Source organism: Schistocerca cancellata, chromosome 5 (genome assembly GCF_023864275.1).
Source record: "Schistocerca cancellata isolate TAMUIC-IGC-003103 chromosome 5, iqSchCanc2.1, whole genome shotgun sequence".
NCBI classification, from domain to species: domain Eukaryota; kingdom Metazoa; phylum Arthropoda; class Insecta; order Orthoptera; family Acrididae; genus Schistocerca; species Schistocerca cancellata.
Genome location: NC_064630.1, coordinates 737,159,571 through 737,180,508, shown reverse-complemented (window position 1 = coordinate 737,180,508; position 20,938 = coordinate 737,159,571).

The window sequence follows — 20,938 nt, the reverse complement described above, 5'->3', positions numbered from 1 at the left end:
CATCCATGCCCGAGGCAGGATTCGAACCTGCGATGGTAGTGGTCGCGCGGTTCCAGTCTGAAGCGCCTAGAACCGCTCCGCCACACTGGCCGGCAATTAAACCAACAACCTCTGCCAGGTTGTGTGGAACACTGAAAACACTATCTCTAATGCGTTTTTCTGTGAGGCATCACTGAAGGAGGACATCCAATATTTCTTATAGTATAAGTAACACAAACAAACAATTTTTAGTTTTTATTGCTAATCGACAACATTAACACAACATAATTACTTCAAAAAAATTGATCCACTGACGTGTAAACAAAGGCTGTACTAGCAGGTCATGTTCTGTCTAACACAATTAAAAGCTGCTGTAGTGTCCTTATTTTTTCCTGTTGCTGCTACTGTCGGGCCAATCAGATCACCTGCTGATTCAGCAGGGGTTTTCGAAATAAAGCTTCGCACCTCTCTACACACAAAAAAGTCCAGAGGGGTCGAATCGGAAAATCAGTGTGCTATGGTATACGACCACCTCTGCCAATCCACTTTCCTGGAAACAGTTGCTCCAAGAATAAGGCACAAGACGATTCAAACGCCGGCCGTTGTGGCCGAGCGGTTCTAGGCACTTCAGTCCGGAACCGCGCTGCTGCTACGGTCGCAGGTTAGAATCCTGCTCCGGGCACGGATGTGTGTGATGTCCTTAGGTTAGTTAGGTTTAAGTAGTTCTAAGTCCAGGGGACTGATGACCTCAGATGTTTCGTCCCATAGTGCTTAGAGCCATTTGAACCATTTGAACGACTGAAATGTCCAGCGCTCTGTCGTGCTGGAACCACATGCGCTGTCTTGTAGCGAACGGCAAGTCATCCGGCAATCCAACAATGCTCTTGCGAGGAAACTGTAAAAATATCTGGAATTTAATGGCTTGGTTAAGAAAAGCGGCCAAATTAAACATTCACCAATTACATCAGCCCACACATTCACGTAGAACCGCACTTGATGAAAGTGAGTACGAGTAAATGTGGCAGGTGGAATAAACTCACTCCAGACACGTCGGTTGTGGATGTTGAAGATCCCCGTCTCTGTGTAATAAGCGCCAACCATGTCACTGTTCTCACTTCAGGTGTATACCCCATTAGCAGGGAAAGTAATGTGCTGCTCCATGACGTACAACTAGATGTGAATGTGAAATAGCTGTTACAAGTGAAGACTAGATAAGCCATCCACTGGTACAATATGAACAGGTACAACAACAAACCAGTTATTACGGCTGAAGAGTGAATACGCCCTCTATCGTATTAAGTAAAGCTCATAGGAACTTATAACATTAGAGAAAAATATTTCTTTTGATGTCCCGTGCAACCTCCCAATTATTGTCGGTTTGAATAATTTTCATCATGTGAATACTGTTGTTGCAGCTTATGATGTGGTGAGGTTGAAAAAAATTGCAGGATTTAAATTTAAAAATATTGCTCCACTACACAAAATATTAGTAAATTTTAACTAAATAAGGTTATTTTAACGAGTTCTTGACTCTAAAGATGATCAACAGCCATTAAAATTTCAGTCTTAAAGCTGGTAAACTTCATAAAATTCGTTAGTATCTGAGATGTAAAGTTTTTGTGACACAGACGTACTATAGTCGGACATACCTTCATGCTACGTCTTCTTTAGGTGGCCCCTCTCTGGTGCTGCAATAATCACTGCGATTTGAACTGGACCGTAAGAGACGGTGGTCGACCAAAATTTTTTCTCACTATGGTGTGACGGATAAAAATGGTTCAAATGGCTCTGAACACTATGGGACTTAACATCTGAGGTCATCAGTCCCCTAGAACTTAGAACTACTTAAACCTAACTAATCTAGGGACATCACACACATCCATGCCCGAGGCAGGAGTCGAACCTGCGACCGTAGCGGTCGCGCAGTTCCAGACTGCAGCGCCTAGAACCGCTCGGCCACAACGGCCGGCGTGTGACGGATAATCGAAGATATTCCATACAATAAGATATAAAAAAGCAAAAGGTAGTAAGGAAGAACATTCCTGAAGTAGAGTTTCCGCAAAAAACAAAAATACAGGGCGAGTCAAAAGTCCTTGGGCACCTTCATAAGTTGGACGATTAAAGGGAAAATTGAAATGGGATGATGGGAACATAGGTTTGATGTGGGGCCACAACTTTTGGAGTGAATGTCATTCATGGCCGCCATCATCTTGAAATCCTCCATTTCGGATTAAATTTTTTTTTTCTTTTTTTTTAAAGTGGGAAGGGGGGTGTTTGACACTCAAATAATACTCGCTTGAGATCTGGAATTTTGTGGTGTAATTTGTTTTTGTCTATCTTGTACAGTTTAGAAGTTTTTAAAGTTCAAAGACGGGAAATTACTTTCATACTGACTGCTACAACACATGTTCTACGTGTTGTCCATCCCGTGGAATGCACAACTGTAGTCGCCGCAACCACTCTGACTGCACAGGGAGGAGAGTGCCTCCTGCAATTTGGGCACAGGCGTGTTGTATGCGTTCCTCCAGGTGTCTCAAATCACGGATGCTCTCAGCGTACACTGTCTGCTTAAGATGTCCCCCTAGATAAAAATCAAGAGGCGGTAAGTCAGGGGATATGGGCGACCACCCCATGGGACCACGGCGACCCGTCCACTTCCCTGGCAGTTGTTCCTCCAAACATTCACGGACGCCAATGCCATAGTGTTGAGGGGCTCCATTGTGCTGAAAATAAGATGGGAAAATGCCGTCAGCGTTCAGTGTGGAAGTGAGCACAAGGTCCTGCAGCAGCATCAGATACTGTGGTGCAGTTAAGGTGTTGTAGATGGAAAAATGGCCCAATGATGCGGGTGTCCTATATGCCACACCACACCATCACGCTGGACCATTCGCTGGACTATGTTCTCGAATTGGGGCAACCCAGTTCGGATTTCTGTCACTCCAGTATCGACAATTATGTCGATTAACCTTCCCGTTCAAAGTGAAATACGCCTCATCGCTGAACAGTATGCCCTCGGCAAACGAAGGATCCAGTTCGTGTTGTTCAGTAGCCCACAGGCAGAACTCCAACCGGCGATCAGGGGCATTGTCGTTAAGTCGATGTCGCATCTGCAGCTTATAAGGATGCCACTTGTTGGGATGCAATATCCGGACAGCGAAGGTTTGGCGTATTGCACATGCTAGGGCCACATGACGCGTACTTCGTTTAGACTTTTCACAAACGACGCAACAACCGCAGTTGCAGTTTCCTCATTGGTGGCAGTTCTTGGCCGCCCACTATGTGCCCTGTCGTGAACAGAGCCCGTCTCCCGGAATTTGGACCGAGCGAGGTGGCGCAGTGGTTAGCACACTGGACTCGCATTCGGGAGGACGACGGTTCAATCCCGTCTCCGGCCATCCTGATTTAGGTTTTCCGTGATTTCCCTAAATCGCTTCAGGCAAATGCCGGGATGGTTCCTTTGAAAGGGCACGGCCGATTTCCTTCCCCATCCTTCCCTCACCCGAGCTTGGGCTCCGTCTCTAATGACCTCGTTGTCGACGAGACGGTAAACACTAATCTCCTCCTCTCCTCCTCCGGAATTTGGTGATCACGTGAGCCACCGTGCTGTGCTCTGCCGGTTCTCTGTCTGGGTGCCGTCTGTTGTAGTCAGCTGCTGTTGTTCGGTAGCTGCGTTCCCCTGATACAAGGATGATTTCGATCTTCTGTTCACATGTCAGACCCATTTTAGATCACATGGAACAAAGAGAGACATGACTTGGTATCAAGGTAACTTTGAACATTAATAACTTCTAAACTGTACAAGATAGGCAAAAACAAATTACACCACTAAATTCCAGAGCTCAAGCGAGTGTTATTTGATGTGTCATACACCCCCCTTCCCATTAAAAAAAAATGACTTGAAACCAAAATGGCGGATTTCAAGATGGCGGCCATGAGTGACATTCACTCCAAACGTTGCGGCCCCACGTCAAACCTGAGTTCCCACCATCACATTTCAATTTTCCCTTTATTCTTCCAACTTATGAAGGTGTTGACGGACATTTGACTCGCCCTTGTTGTCTATTACGTGCTGGTTTCCAAGTGAATGAGTGGATGTAGGCTTTTACCTCTTACTATCGTCCACGCGTAAGGTGTCTAGTGACTCTAGGAGACTTCTAATATTGGTTTGGAAAAGGCTGAATTTCTTAAATGAAGGAGACAGTGTGTCTCGAGCCGCTGCGAGTGTGGCAGAGCTGACCGAGGCAGCGGCAGTCCAGAACACCACGGCGGGTGCGCCGCGGCCGCCACGCCCCTCTTGGCAGCCACTTGGCGGCAGCACTCGGACAGCCGGGCAGAGAGCTGGGCGCCACACAAAGGCTGCAGGCCGCGCTAACCGCCGTAATGGCGGCGGTGCCGGCCCTCCAGGTAAACGCCCCAGGCACAGGCGACAACGCCTCACTTAATACGGACCCTCAAAGGTCACGCTCTTCTGCGCAAGTTGCCTACAGCTCTGATGAAGCGTGGAAATAATGGCCCCCGCCGTGCGGTTCTAGGTGCTGAAGTCCGGAATCACGCGACTGCTACGGTCGCAGGTTGGAATCCTGCCTCGGGCATAGATGTGTGTGATGTCCTTAGTTTAGTTAGGTTTAAGTAGTTCTAGGAGACTGATGACCTCAGATGTTAAGTCCCATAGTGCTCAGAGCCATCTGAACCATTTAATGGACCCCTCAATGAGTTGAAAGTCCCAGACTACATACACTCCTGGAAATTGAAATAAGAACACCGTGAATTCATTGTCCCAGGAAGGGGAAACTTTATTGACACATTCCTGGGGTCAGATACATCACATGATCACACTGACAGAACCACAGGCATATAGACACAGGCAACAGAGCATGCACAATGTCAGCACTAGTACAGTGTATATCCACCTTTCGCAGCAATGCAGGCTGCTATTCTCCCATGGAGACGATCGTAGAGATGCTGGATGTAGTCCTGTGGAACGCCTTGCCATGCCATTTCCACCTGGCGTCTCAGTTGGACCAGCGTTCGTGCTGGACGTGCAGACCGACTGAGACGACGCTTCATCCAGTCCCAAACATGTTCAATGGGGGACAGATCCAAAGATCTTGCTGGCCAGTGTAGTTGACTTACACCTTCTAGAGCACGTTGGGTGGCACGGGATACATGCGGACGTGCATTGTCCTGTTGGAACAGCAAGTTCCCTTGCCGGTCTAGGAATGGTAGAACGATGGGTTCGATGACGGTTTGGATGTACCGTGCACTATTCAGTGTCCCCTCGACGATCACCAGTGGTGTACGGCCAGTGTAGGAGATCGCTCCCCACACCATGATGCCGGGTGTTGGCCCTGTGTGCCTCGGTCGTATGCAGTCCTGATTGTGGCGCTCACCTGCACGGCGCCAAACACGCATACGACCATCATTGGCACCAAGACAGTAGCGACTCTCATCGCTGAAGACGACACGTCTCCATTCGTCCCTCCATTCACGCCTGTCGCGACACCACTGGAGGCGGGCTGCACGATGTTGGGGCGTGAGCGGAAGACGGCCTAACGGTGTGCGGGACCGTAGCCCAGCTTCATGGAGACGGTTCCGAATGGTCCTGGCCGATACCCCAGGAGCAACAGTGTCCCTAATTTGCTGGGAAGTGGCGGTGCGGTCCCCTACGGCACTGCGTAGGATCCTACGGTCTTGGCGTGCATCCGTGCGTCGCTGCGGTCCGGTCCCAGGTCGACGGGCACGTGCACCTTCCGCCGACCACTGGCGACAACATCGATGTACTGTGGAGCTTTGCAAAAACAGACATAATGTCTTATGGGACAACAGCAATCAGTGATTTTATAATGTTACTTAAAATCCGTCTTGATTGCAAAAAATTTTTTATTATTCATATGACCGGTTTCGGTTCATTCAGAACCATCTTCAGATCTGATATTTCAGTTACAAGAGTAACCCGTCCAAATCCAGCACCTTTCACATGCTACGTCACATAACTGTGGAGACCTCACGCCCCACGTGTTGAGCAATTCGGCGGTACGTCCACCCGGCCTCCCGCATGCCCACTATACGCCCTCGCTCAAAGTCCGTCAACTGCACATACGGTTCACGTCCACGCTGTCGCGGCATGCTACCAGTGTTAAAGACTGCAATGGAGCTCCGTATGCCACGGCAAACTGGCTGACACTGACGGCGGCGGTGCACAAATGCTGCGCAGCTAGCACCATTCGACGGCCAACACCGCGGTTCCTGGTGTGTCCGCTGTGCCGTGCGTGTGATCATTGCTTGTACAGCCCTCTCGCAGTGTCCGGAGCAAGTATTGTGGGTCTGACACACCGGTGTCAATGTGTTCTTTTTTCCATTTCCAGGAGTGTATGAGGCACTTTTGACATTTCGTCCGCCGCTCGTGGTCTCGCGGTAGCGTTCTCGCTTCCCGAGCACGGGGTCCCGGGTTCGATTCCCGGCGGGGTCAGGGATTTTCACCTGCCTCGAGATGACTGGGTGTTTGTGTTGTCCTCATCATTTCATCGTCATCCAGGAAAGTGGCACAATTGGACTGAGCAAAGATTGGGTAATTGTACGGGCGCTGATAACCACGCTGTTGAGCGCCCCACAAACCAAACATCATCATCATCATCACTTTTGACATTTATACGCTTCTTCCCATGTCTCCCTCTAATTTTGCAAAGAAATAGCGGATAAAGGAGACATATGTGCAACACACTCGTTTTCGCTGCTCCAAGCTATAATCTCATCTCATAGCTTTATCATTCTCGCTGCAGTTTCAAGTCTTTGTTTATCTCGATCGATACAGGATACCGAAACTGACGTACTTCTGGCAATGAAGCTTATCAAAAAAACCACAAACAAACTCCAAAAGCAACGAGAAATTGGCACAGATGCCTTCAAAATAATTTTCAGAAGGGTGGAAAGTTTAGCATATGAGATTGACACAGAAATCACAGATTGCAGGCTAGCAAAGATTTTCAGACACAGTTTGTAGAAGAGTATTACAGTCCGTCAGTGTTCAAACTTTCCTCGATCATTTGTTAAATGAAATGTCATTAGGATTTCCTACAATACAGCTACAAACAATCAAACATCTACAAAAATTACTATCGCAGAACTTTATGTATAAAGGTATACAGCGTTTTTCCGTAACAGCTTGCAAAAATTTAACAGAACATAGAGGACGCTCCTCTGAACAATTTTCTTGTTGGGAACTTGGTGTCGAAGGATCCGGCTTCAAGAGGTAAAGGAATAAAATCACATTACTCTGTACTTTTTATTCACTTCAGTTAACTGGAAATACCATCATTGACACGATGAACGTACCATTCGTACTGTATATTATAAAACGTACTGAAACTGACGGCTATGAACATCAATGCGAGTCGCGCGTGGTAGCCGTGCTGTCTATGGCGCCTTGTTATGGTCCTCGCGGTTCCCACCGTCGGGGGTTCGAGTCCTCCCTTGGGCATGGGTGTGTGTGTTGTCCTTAGCGTAAGTTACTTTAAGTTAGATTAAATAGTGCGTAAGCTTAGGGACCGATGACCTACTGTTTTGATAGGAAGAGCGTGGTTGTCCTTGGGGTGAAGGATTGAGACCTACTGAGCATCATTCGTGTTACTATATCTAATTACAGTTTATTTTGCATCTTTCTTGTTTTGAAATCGGGGTTGCACGTGCGTTCTGTTACACGTCCGGAGTACTGTCTGAGCAAGGAGCAGCTATAGTATGAGCATCGTATCCATGTATTAACCGAAGATGGAGACGTTCCCGAACTATCGGTGCGACATCACGCAGCTGGGGGGGGGGGGGGGGAGGAGTCCAGGTGACGACGGAGCGGAGAGGTACGCGTCGGTAACTTCCCCCTCTGAGCTCGCGTTCGTTAGGGCGGGTTGAAAATTTATCGACTTTGGTCACCGATCTTCAAGCCTGAGATTGATCAGATTAGAATGGGAGAGCGATCAGGAGTTAGTGAGCATAGGAAAACCGAAGTTACGTAACGTCAGGAATGATGCCCGTTACCCAGGACCGACGATATAGAGAAACTACCCACCGAATTTTCTAAATTGCTCAAACCTTTTCTCAGTGTCTTGCTTGATATAGAATGCCCTGCTGTTGACACGCAGCAGGAGTTAGTTAGTTTTTTGTGGTTTTCCGTTAAACTAGAGGAGTAAGTCATGATTTTTAAGATGTCGTGGTAAGCTGTTTTCCAGCTGATTTATCCTTTGTGTCAGGGGTGCGCTTTTAGATAGAAGGGGATCCTTAAAAGAACTGTGTGTGCAGGTTCTCATGGAGCGTTTATCTCTTAGGATAAAGAGCGACCTAGTCAGTTATTATTTGTTTCAGGTTCAGAAGAGGAATGAGGCTCTAGTTTGCTATATTCTTGAAGTGTCTACAATGGGTTACCTTTCGACTTATAGTTGTCTGAGTATGAGGTTGTTAAGACTATCTTGCAAGGTATTAAGCCGCAGGATCGTTCCAGGATTCTATTTTCTGAAAGACCTGTGACGTATCACGACTTGGATAGTCTGGTTACAGTTGTGGAGGTGTGTAAGGAAGTCGACCGAAGGAGAGTGTGCAAGAGGGCGTCGTTTTAAGCTTTTCCCAACCCCACTCCAGGAGGGCGTTCCGCCAATAAGAGGCCTGACGAAAAAGGCCGTTGCTTTCGATGCGGCCGGCAGGGACATTTTGCCCACCAATGCGAGTCCGGCGGCAAGGAATGTTCTAACAGCTGACGCCAGAAGAGGCCTTGGCGTGGTATCGGTTCAGTGTTGCCGCGCCAGTATAATAAACTTAAAGCGGTGACCAGAAATTCTCTCCCTTCCGTTTGCTCTTATGTTTATCATGAGCACTTGTGTACTTTGTTGGACTCTGGCAGTAGTGTTTAGCTGAAGATTCGTAGGCGGTATTCCAGATACCGGCACAAGCTCCCAAATTTAAAACACGTAGGACCCTTAATGGTCAAGCTCTTCCCATCTTTGCCTGTTTAAGCATTTCCTGTCGGACTGGTGTGTTTTCTTGGCCTATCTACGTTAGGGTGGCCTAGAGTCTCAGTACCGACCTCTTAGTGGTATGCTGTTTGGTTACACGAACTGGGTATGTGTTAGATTACGCGTGACGCCGATTTTATTTTGGGTTTCACCCTGAATTGTAGTTCCGCATGTGCTAACATTCTAACGGGGTGAGTCCGTGTAATAACCATACTTGTAGGACAAACTTCGATGTGGAGCACCTGACTCCCAGCCAAGCTCAAGTCTTGCTAGACATGTTGCGTAGTTTTCCCTAGGTGTTGACTGTCAGATTAGATGTTACCAACCATACTGAATATCTTATTTCCTTGTCCGATCAGATTCAGGTCAGACAGTGACTGTAATGGTTGACCCTACCTAAAATGAAGATGCTGCGAAGAAAAATGGACGAGGATTCCGACCATTTGTGGGCTACAGTGCTCTTAATCAAAAGGTCTTCTTGGAGACCGTTCCTATTTCTCATTTGGGCAGCTGTTTTCCTTGGTTTTCGCTTGTTCGTTATTTTTTGGTTGCTGGTGTGAATTAGACCTACAGCCAAATTCCTTTGGACAAACAGTCCAAGGTGATCGCAGATTTTTGTACCGACTGGAACTGAGTTTTACTGGGTTCCTTTTGGCCTTTCCACCTCCTTCCAAGGTTGCTTGATACAGTGCTTGGTGGCTCACGTTTAAATGTGTCCGAAGTTATCTGTTGACGTCGCCATTTATAGTGCCACCTTTGACGTTCATTTGAAGCATGTTCTTGAGCGTTTGAGAAAAAAGACACTTACTGTCAACCCATCTCAGGTTACCTTAAATCAGCGTGAGATATTCTTTCTTGAACATTTGGTTTCGACAGAAGGGATTCGGATTGACAAGTCAAGAACCAAGCCCATTTGTACTGGGTGCCAATTATTTAACTATATGAAATCGTCATAGCTTCTGAACGGTCGGCGTTAGGACGTTCAAGTTGTACTGTTGGCAGCAGGGCATGATGGGAATTAGTACGCACATGGTTTGGTTTAGCCGACTTTCATTTGGAAGGGTTCATCAATCAGCCAAATTGGGGCGTTGGAGGGACTGAGAATCCACATTTCGCGGTCGAGAAGTCTCTTCACACTCAACAGGTGACTATGCGGTGTGTAATGCTCAGTTATGGAATAATCGGCGCGATATTCCTTGATGGCATGGTTATTACTGAAGATTTCATATCCATTATCCAAAATTACACTGATTTCGACAAGACGTGGTTTATGCAAAACGGAGCTCGACCCCATCGCAGCAAGGGAGTGTTTGATGTACTGTAGGAGCACTCTGGAGATCGCATTCTGGCTCTGGGGTACCCATAGGCCTCTGGCATGGGCCGCCGTATTCTCCCGATTTGAACACGTGAGACCTTCTTGTGGGGCTGCATTACGGACAAGGTGTACATCAACAACACCAAAACCATTGCTGAGCTGGAAACAGGGGGTCATCGAGAGCGTCTTGGACGCCTTGCCACGGTTCGCGCGGCTTCCCCCGTCAGAGGTTCGAGCTCTTCCTCGGGCATGGATGACCTCAGCAGTTTGGTCCCCTAGAAACTTACTACAAATTTCCAATTTCCAAAACCAAGATGGGTGACCAATTTTTTCGGAACTTCGTTCTCTAATTCGTGGAGCTGGCTGCTCCCTGTATCCTTTTGCGAAAGAAGGGAGAACTCTTGATCTGGACTGACAGCCAACAACCCGCCTTTGATACTCTGAAAATCGCTGTCAATAACCCTCCAGTTCTGATGGTCCAAGATTTTAACCATCCATTTAGAGTTCAGACCGATGCTTAAAACTGTGGTTCAGGAACAAGATGGCAGCGGAGGCCCTTAGTCAATGCCTCCAAGTGCCTGCCTCCCAGCGAGAAGAAATACTCCACTTACGAGCTGGAAGCGCTAGCGGTTGTTTTTTCATTGGGGAAATTCAAGTTTTACTTGGAACACCGGGAGTTCATCTTGGAAACGGATTATCAGTCACTCAGTTGGGTTTCATCTCGGCCCCGTCAAACAGGTTGCATAGTGTGATGCACTGTGTGTATGTCCTCCTTTCGGTTCATCATGAGTCATATCAGAGGTGTGATAACATTGTTGCCCGTACCCTAAGCCATACGTTCGAGGATCAGGAAGAGGATCCTCCCTTAAGTGCGGACGACCCAGGAGAGGTTTCTGTGAATGCGTCTCCTTATCGATTATGTCGGTCCCCTTCCATGCACCTGTGCGAGCATCGTGATATGTTAGTCGCTGTCAAAGCTTTTATACTGTTCAGATGGCTGTTGCACAGTAGCGGCATTATGGAAGTGAAAATATTAAGCATCTAGGTAGAATTTTCTCTTGATATGTGCCTTCTAGAATTTTTGTTAGTGACAGCGCTCCCTGCTTAATTTCTAGAGAATTTCGTAACTTCTGCTTCCCTTCTGGGGCTCGCTATTCACCAACACCCCGTATTACCATCAGCCTTAATTTTCAGAGCGTGTTAATCACAAACGTAAAGACTTGCTTAGTCAAAAATGGTTCAAATGGCTCTGAGCACTATGGGACTTAACATCTGAGGTCATCAGTCCCTTGAACTTAGAACTACTGAACCCTAACCAACCTAAGGACATCACACACATCCATGCCTGAGACATGATTCGAATCTGCGACCGTAGCGGTCGCGTGGTTCCAGACTGAAGTGACTAGAACCGGTCTGCCACTCCGGCCGGCACTTGCTTAGTCACTTTCCATTCTGGGGCTCAAACCTTACCTCTGTTGATCCTGGCTTTTAACGGCGCCATGGACGAGACACAATGAGCCACTCCAGTCTCTCTTATGTTGACTTATCCCCTCAGTTCCCCGTCGGCAAACATCTGGTTCATTCACGAGCTCATACCCAATGAAATTTTGCCACAGGTAGTCAGAGATAATTGGTGCAGGGCCAACGTTCAAAGAACCCATAAAACAGCGTTGTGCAACTAGAGGGTGTTTCAAAAATGACCGGTATATTTGAAACGCCAATAAAAACTAAACGAGCAGCGATAGAAATACACCGTTTGATGCAATCTGCTTGGGACAACAGTACATTTTCAGGCAGACAAACTTTCGAAATTACAGTAGTTACAATTTTCAGCACCAGATGGCGCTGCGGTTTGGGAAACTCTATAGTACGATATTTTCCACATATCCACCATGCGTAGCAATAATATGGCGTAGTCTCTGAATGAAATTACCCGAAACCTTTGACAACGTGTCTGGCGGAATGGCTTCACATGCAGATGAGATGTACTGCTTCAGCTGTTCAATTGTTTCTGGATTCTGGCGGTACACCTTGTCTTTCAAGTGTTCCCACAGAAAGAAGTCACAGGGGTTCATGTCTGGCGAATAGGGAGGCCAATCCACGCCGCCTCCTGTATGTTTCGGATAGCCCAAAGCAATCACACGATCATCGAAATATTCATTCAGGAAATTAAAGACGTCGGCCGTGCGATGTGGCCGGGCACCATCTTGCATAAACCACGAGGTGTTCGCAGTGTCGTCTAAGGCAGTTTGTACCGCCACAAATTCACGAAGAATGTCCAGATAGCGTGATGCAGTAATCGTTTCGGATCTGAAAAATGGGCCAATGATTCCTTTGGAAGAAATGGCGGCCCAGACCAGTACTTTTTGAGGATGCAGGGACGATGGGACTGCAACATGGGGCTTTTCAGTTCCCCATATGCGCCAGTCCTGTTTATTGACGAAGCCGTCCAGGTAAAAATAAGCTTCGTCAGTAAAGTAAATGCTGCCCACATGCATATCGCCGTCATCAATCCTGTGCACTATATCGTTAGCGAATGTCTCTCGTGCAGCAATGGTAGCGGCGCTGAGGGGTTGCCGCATTTGAATTTTGTATGGATAGAGGTGTAAACTCTGGCGCATGAGACGATACGTGGACGTTGGCGTCATTTGGACCGCAGCTGCAACACGGCGAACGCAAACCCGAGGCCGCTGTTGGATCACCTGCTGCACTAGCTGCGCGTTGCCCTCTGTACGCGGTCGCCCTACCTTTCCAGCACGTTCATCCGTCACGTTCCCAGTCCGTTGAAATTTTTCAAACAGATCCTTTATTGTATCGCTTTTCGGTCCTTTGGTTACATTAAACCTCCGTTGAAAACTTCGTCTTGTTGCAACAACGCTGTGTTCTAGGCGGTGGAATTCCAACACCAGAAAAATCCTCTGTTCTAAGGAATAAACCATGTTGTCTACAGCACACTTGCACGTTGTGAACAGCACACGCTTACAGCAGAAAGACGACGTACAGAATGGCGCACCCACAGACTGCATTGTCTTCGTATCTTTCACATCACTTGCAGCGCCATCTGTTGTTGAAAATTGTAACTACTGTAATTTCGAAAGTTTGTCCGCCTGAAAAATGTACTGTTGTCCCAAGCATATTGCAACAAACGGTGTATTTCTATCGCTGCTCGTTTAGTTTTTAATGCCGTTTCAAATATACCGGTCATTTTTGAAACACCCTGTAGATGTGGGGCCCAGGGATTGTGCAGGTTGGAGAGGTTGTCTTCGTTAGGAACTTTTGAGGCGAATGTCTTTCAGGTAAAGCCTCTTGTGAACTGGCACCCCGTTTTGTAGGTCTGTAAAGTGTGATAGAGGTTACCACTCCAGCAGTCACACTCTGGCTTAGGGATGAGTAAAATGAGAGGGAATTTCGTATCCATCTGAGCCAGGTTAAGTGGAGAGATGTGGGTTGAGCCTTTTCTGTTCTACCGTCCTCCTCCCCCCCCTCCCCGTTGTTGGGGTTTTCAGTGGGGGGGGGAATGAACTGTTTCGAAATCGAGATAGGTCGCGCAATGGTTTCTAGTCGGTGAGACCGGGAAGGTTCGCTTGGGGTGAGGCGACCGAGTTACCAAGTTGGAACGTGGCGCTGAGGGCAGTAGTTCGCCGGCAGATGATTGGCTGGTACTAGTTCGGTAGTTAAGTCACAGGCTCTGAGTGTTGCAGCGATACCAGGAAGAGACACTTTGCCGGGTACTGCGGACCGGCAACACACAACAAAAACACTATCTGTGTACCAGTGCCGGCCGGCGTGGCCGAACCGTTCTAGGCGCTACAGTCTGGAACCACACGACCGCTAGCGTCGCAGGTTCGAATCCTGCCTCGGGCATGGATGTGTGTGATGTTCTTAGTTTAGTTAGGTTTAAGTAGTTCTAAGTTCTAGGGGACTGATGACCTCAGAAGTAAAGTGCCATAGTGCTCAGAGCCATCTGAACCATTTTTTGTGTACCAGTAACACACAACAAAAACACGATCTGTATACCAGTAACATACAACAAAAACACAATTTCACAGATTGTGCACTATAAAATCACGTGAGGGCTGTAAGAAGGTGAAACTCGGACTGAGCTTCTGGACGGTATGAACACACCAGTCTACACAACGCAACTGCAGAACAACGTAGCTCTGCCAGGTCGCTCACAGTGTTGTCCATCTTGTTACTTGACTCACGCAGCTCGTATACTGGCCGTTAGGCAGCGAGAGCGAGGAGAATCGGTGTGCCTGGCGAGGATTTGTCTGGCGGGAAGCAGCAGCTGACAGCCGGAGCACAGTCGCAGCCCACGACGTGCGATAAGGCGCGGCGTGGCCCGGCCGCCCCCTTGTCTGACAGTCCGGCCAGCGGTGAACGGCGCCAGACGGCGTGTCTCGGCCGCCGGCCTTGGATCTCTCAGCCGCCGCGACCACCTGGCCACCCAGCTACGGCGGACATTTGTCAGATGCAAACGGTGCTCTGTCAAACGGCGGGCTTTGTCCGAAGCGTGAAATTGTTCTTAAAACTCATAGCTGTATACCGTTAAGCTGCAACCAGACTGGCTCAGCAGATTGGCACGCGGGGTCTAAAGACAAACCAATCTGCAGCGAGATCTTGACAGCCTCACTGCCCACAGGCGACAAGCAGTCAGTTATGTCATTAATGCAAACAACAATCACTTACACCCACTGACCACCCGTAATTCTTAAATTATGTTTCGATTTGTCAGTACTGTCATACAACCACAAAGAAAACGCCACAGCCCTCTCTAAATTCAGCCTCCCAAATACTTCCCATTCCCCCCCCCCCCCCCCGTACCGCCTATCAACGCCTCATTATCAAAAGTTCGCCCCTCCCCCCGTCCTTCCAACAAGACGGCCGACTCACCTTGCTTCTCTCCCAGAGTTTGAATCTAGCGTCACACGCAAAGTAATATTAATGTATTCATCACACACGCGAGTCCTCAACTGATACCGTGGACGAGTACTTCTCTTTATTCTTTGTCTCATACACAGATTGAGACTCAAACCGTACTCACCACGTGGAAGTACTCGTCTCTAATTTCAGGTCCTGCACACGCCATTTCTTAAATATTTCAACTTATGGTACACACGCTATTTCTTAAATATTTCAACTTATTGTGCACACGCTAGTAATTCAGCTTAGCTTAAGCACACGGAAGTATTTCAACTTATTGCTACACGTGGTTTCTTTGTGACCGTTGGTCACTTCCGAAGATTACTACAATCCCATTAATATTACCTGCCTGACATTTAATTCTCCCCACAAAAGTTCCTGAAATAGAGAAATTATTATTTCAAACTACTCTTAAATATTCCACATGCATACCATGCCTCCACTCGTTCGTCATTACGGAGCACATCTAAAACAGGTGTTAACAGCACAGGATCCAGCGGCAGAGTGCTGAAACATGGCCGTATTCCAGGTTCTCTCGCACCTCTGTCGAAGCGGGAGAAGCACCTTGCTACCTTATTGGTCAGCCACATTTCAGGCGCTCAAAGCTCTGGTAAATTTCATGTCTTTGGTCCCACCAAAGCTGGCCAAAGGATCGACTCAAAGATGATCATATATTCACATTCACTATCTGTGGTTAGCAGACGACCATACATTCATTCATTTCACAGATCTCACCAAACTGGATGTAGGGATTTATTTTGTGGGAGTGCACATACGATAAATTAAATAAATAAATTGTCATTCATTTCTACACTGGTATCCAGCTTCGCTGTATTAATTGAAATTGAGTTATTTTACAAAAAAAGTGTTGTTCTGACAAAAATACTGAAGTATGTTGTACCTATATTCAATGTCGGGCGGAACTGTACCCTTTCACCACCGGCTACCCATGCAGAAAAAAATGGCACGGTACTATCCTTGCAATGCGAGGGTAGTTCCGAACATTTTTTTAAGAAAACTGTATTAGAACAAACATAGCAAGTCATCAAAATAACCAGGAGGAGACCTTAGCCCTTGGTGACCTCAAATTGACGACCAATGTTGTTACTTTACCAAATTTTTCACACAGTTGTTGCATTATTGTACTCTCCACAATCCGGAGTAACGTACACATACATAGTTACAACAATCCAAATGACAAATAAAACATCATATCATACAAATAAAAAATAATGGTGAGATAAAAATTTGCTTAGTTACTGGGATCTTCGTTATTTTTATGAGTACTCCAAACTTCACTAGTTCTATGACAAATAAAAAAAATACTAATTGTGCTCATGAAATTTTAAATAGCTCACCGTCCAAACACAGAACAAGTAATCTGACATTCATAAATTTCGTTGTAAAAACCTTTACACAGCAAAGTCTAAATACAAAACAAAATCAACAGAAGGAAAAATTTCGTACACTAGTTACATGTAGAATGTCAGGCTCCATACCATTACTCTAAAATATACATCAAACCTACAGAGAAATAAAACTGAGAAGAAAAACAATGAAATATACCACAAGTTACATACTGGTTACGTAATATAGTCAACCTAAGACATCATGTCATACCACGTTAACTTTCATCACTTAAGCAATTGCCACAACTACTCGACAGTGAGTTTAACCTTATCCTTATCCACCAGTACAAATACCTGCTGCTGAGCCAGTCAGTCCATCAACTTGGATCAATACACGCAGTAAATAGTTTAGCAATAAGTGCTTGAATCCACCAGTAGCTCTCATATTTTACTCTACTGCTCATTTCTCTGTTGTTACACATTTAGACGACAAGAACTTGCATTTCGACTAGCCTTCTTTACATTTTAATGTGAAATATCACCACTGTGATAATGCAAATAAGTGGCTTCAGTCAACACACCAACAAGATCATTACTGTCCACGACATCAAAATGCATCAATTGATTCCGATATTTGTTGTGCAATGCAAATTCTTGTCCCCTGTGACAACTTTACTGACCAATGCCACAAGAGCCGCTACGTTAGTATTACACCACTGCCTAATAATTAAAGCATCATTGTACCAAATATTCTAATAAACATGCTACATGAACTGGTAGCCCAGAACAAACAAACAAACAAAACACTAACTATTCTGAACACAAATGTTAATGAAATACAATTACACTTGCTGTCCCTTCAGGAATGAAACATATAAAAAAAACATTTACACAATTACAAATACATTATTCCCTATCTTGCGAGTCACACGGAAACATTTCATTCTGTGATTTTCTTGGGGTCAAAAAAGTTGCTGACAGGTTCCCTAGAAACACTGTCTCGGTGTCAAAGCTCTCCCATGGTTACCCGGACGAAAGTCTTTAAGTCACTCAAATCGGCATTTTGAACACGCACTGAACAGTAACCTGTATCTCACATTAAACACAAATGTCATAGTCACTCTCAGCGTACCATCCACACGAATCTGGTCGTCCAAAAATGGCCCTACAACTACTATTACCCACGGTTCTGTCCTTTCAGTTCATGGTGTAATTAAAAGTCGTAAGTTCCAACAAACAGCACTTATTCCCGCACCTATTCAAGAAATGTGTCCTACTACAGACGCAAATGTCAATGTCCCACTTTAGTTTCTTGCGTTCATACAATAATTAGTCACCAAACGACAACTGTCCTCTTCAAGAATACCAAGCGTCCCACATGCAATTCACAAAGCGCACTTAACAAGTCACTGCCAAAGTTTATGGATCCCACCGTTCAGTGGTCAAGAAAAAACAAAACAATCGTCCTGTCTGCTCAAGACAAAATCTTTTCCACCACTCACAACGTGGAAACATCAGTCCTTCACTTTCCAACTTATGGAGACATACGAGCAGTCGTCTTGTTCCACAGCTCCACAGTCCAGTACTAGTTAATAGTTGCTGGCAACAAATGCCCGCCAGGCTCTGCCCCACGTCGTTCATTCTGCCGTGGCGCTGCCGCGCGCCCCGTTGAGCAGAAGAAACCACCCGCTGTTGTCTCCGCGGGATACTTTCCCCAGTCGTAAGGGTGGCGGAACTTATGAATGGCCAGTGGTACGTGCGTGTCGCCCCAGGCCGTTGACCTGCTGTAGCGGGCGCGTGGAGTGTACCTCGACCGGCAGTGGAGTGGGGAGTGCCGCGGTTCTGTTGCCGCCGTCTGCTTGGCTTATGTGGTACGGGCGTGTTCGGTGTAGCCCTCAGCGCTACGACACCCAATCAGTCAGACTCTTCCGTGCATCTCGCAACATTACAGACAAAAGGATATTCTTACAGTATTTTAATACTCATTGATTACATGTATGATCTATTAGATACATTGGTGATAAAAGAATCTTTGTTCTAAAAACATAAAATCATACACCCTAGTTTTCTACACATACAACATCAACATTTATCTCGTCCCTCATACAAAACATGAAAGTGTAAAATAAAAAACAAAAGGAATAATAAGCAATCTATACTGCTCATAATTACAATATCAAATAGTAGACTACTCTAACATCCTATCACAGTGAAAATATTAGAAACTGTTGATTCTAAAGCTACAATAGACAATGAACCTTTGTGCTTGTGACAGACTGAAATTAAAACCCCTTGAAAGTGTTCTAACAAAAAATGAGAAAATAACCTACACAGCTCACTATTACCTACCACATGTTGTTAAATAGTAAACTACTTTAACATCCTAACACAATAAACATTTTAGAAACTGGTGACTCTAAATCTACAACATACAATGCACCTTTGTGCTTGTGACAGACTGAAATTAGTATCTCTTTATATATTTTACATTTTATTATATATAACAACATTTCTAGGACATGTATGAACCATCCACATGATGTCAGATCCTGACGTGCCATCGAGGTTCATCCAAATCAAACAATACACAATAATGTTCTAGTTAAAGATCAGCAGCATCTCTTTTACAGGAGTGTGCGCATTGATCACACTACTCTACGACTCTCACTCACCAGACATCACATTTTCCTTCTCATTCAATCCATTAATACACTAACAGAATAGGTCTAGAAGTCAGCTAACCTTAACACCACCACATTCGCAACATACCATACCCTTATACTCATAACACCACCACACTCACAACATACCATACCTTTCCTCCCTTATACTCAACCACATAACACATGAAGCTGTTTCAGAGATAGCATTCCAGTCTCCGAATTCGTCCTTTCACTCTGGCACCTCTCTCCATCGGCCTTCCTCTGCATTCGCTTTACCGATTATTCATCCTGCTAAATATCAACTTAGAATTGCGACATTTCATCTAAGAACAAAAATACACAAATTATTCATCCTGCAACATCACTGTACACATTCTTGGTACCGTTTTGATTAGTTATACTGGTACCAGGCTTCAACAACAACAACAACAAAAATATTATTTTTGCAATATTGCAAATGTTATGGTAAGAATTAGATCTACACTTATATTACATCTTACGTCAGTATTCCACAACGTTCACCATCTGAATCTCATACTCCCTTCATGTCCCTTCACATTGTGCAGTTGTCCTCATCTCTTCATTCGTATTTCGGCTCTCCGTCCGTCCATTACTCCATCATTTCCTGGTCTTCCTTCGCCATTGGCATCAATCTCTATTGCAGCATACACAGGCCTCTCTGTAACATACATCTAAGACATCTCCACATTATTCAAATCTACTCGCCTTTATTTACCACTGTTTCATCACGTCGAAACTCTCTTTATTAATCACACTGCTCCACGTCGATTCTCTCCTTAAATATCCCCTTTATCCACTACTATTTATCACGTCGCTTCTCTATCTACCATCTTTATCCACTCATTAATCATCACGTCGTTTCTGCTTGATCCTTATTCATATGACAAAAAATACGTACATACACCACTCTATCGACTCCTGTTCATGACTCATTCGACCAGTCTATTCCGTCATACTTCCTGACATCCCGCCTGAAAATTCTTATGTTCGATTTGACCCTGCACAACGTTACACACCACAAATAAATACACTGACTAGCTACCATTAATTGCCTACTTTAGATCTATCCTCAACTTTTCCATAATTTGATGTTAGAAATGTGATGAAGCCCACGAGATTGTTTTCCCTTGATCGTCTCAATCAGTACAGCATTTTCATGGACAATCCGCCTCACTCAGAATGGTCCACTATACACCGTAAAGAATTTGCTAGTTAGGAATCTAAGCTTACATGAAAATTAAATGTGTGCAGAGAATATACAAGCTGGGAGAAATGGGCAGCCCAAGTGTTAGTAACTTTGGTGCTAGTGGCCTCTTTCACTAACACCAGATTCCGAACAACCATACACAGCACTTCATTATAACTGTCACCACGACAATGAGATACTATAGATCAGATGGTATCTAATTTAAAAACTTCGATCACAATGTTGACTTTTTACATTACGTGTTAAGTACCTGCGATAGTCAAATCGCACTAATTATACTGGACACATTGGCATTATTACATAACATTTTAGCAACCGGTTTCTTTGAGGAAACAGTCCTTCTACTTTACTGTTCGAAATAAAATTTTGCAAATTTTGCTCTGAGAGACCAGCCTAATATATGCCCTTACTGGTGTTTTATTCTCTGATCAGAAGTATGGTATTTGCATTCCTACATATCAGTAGAGTATGTCTGCTACATAGAC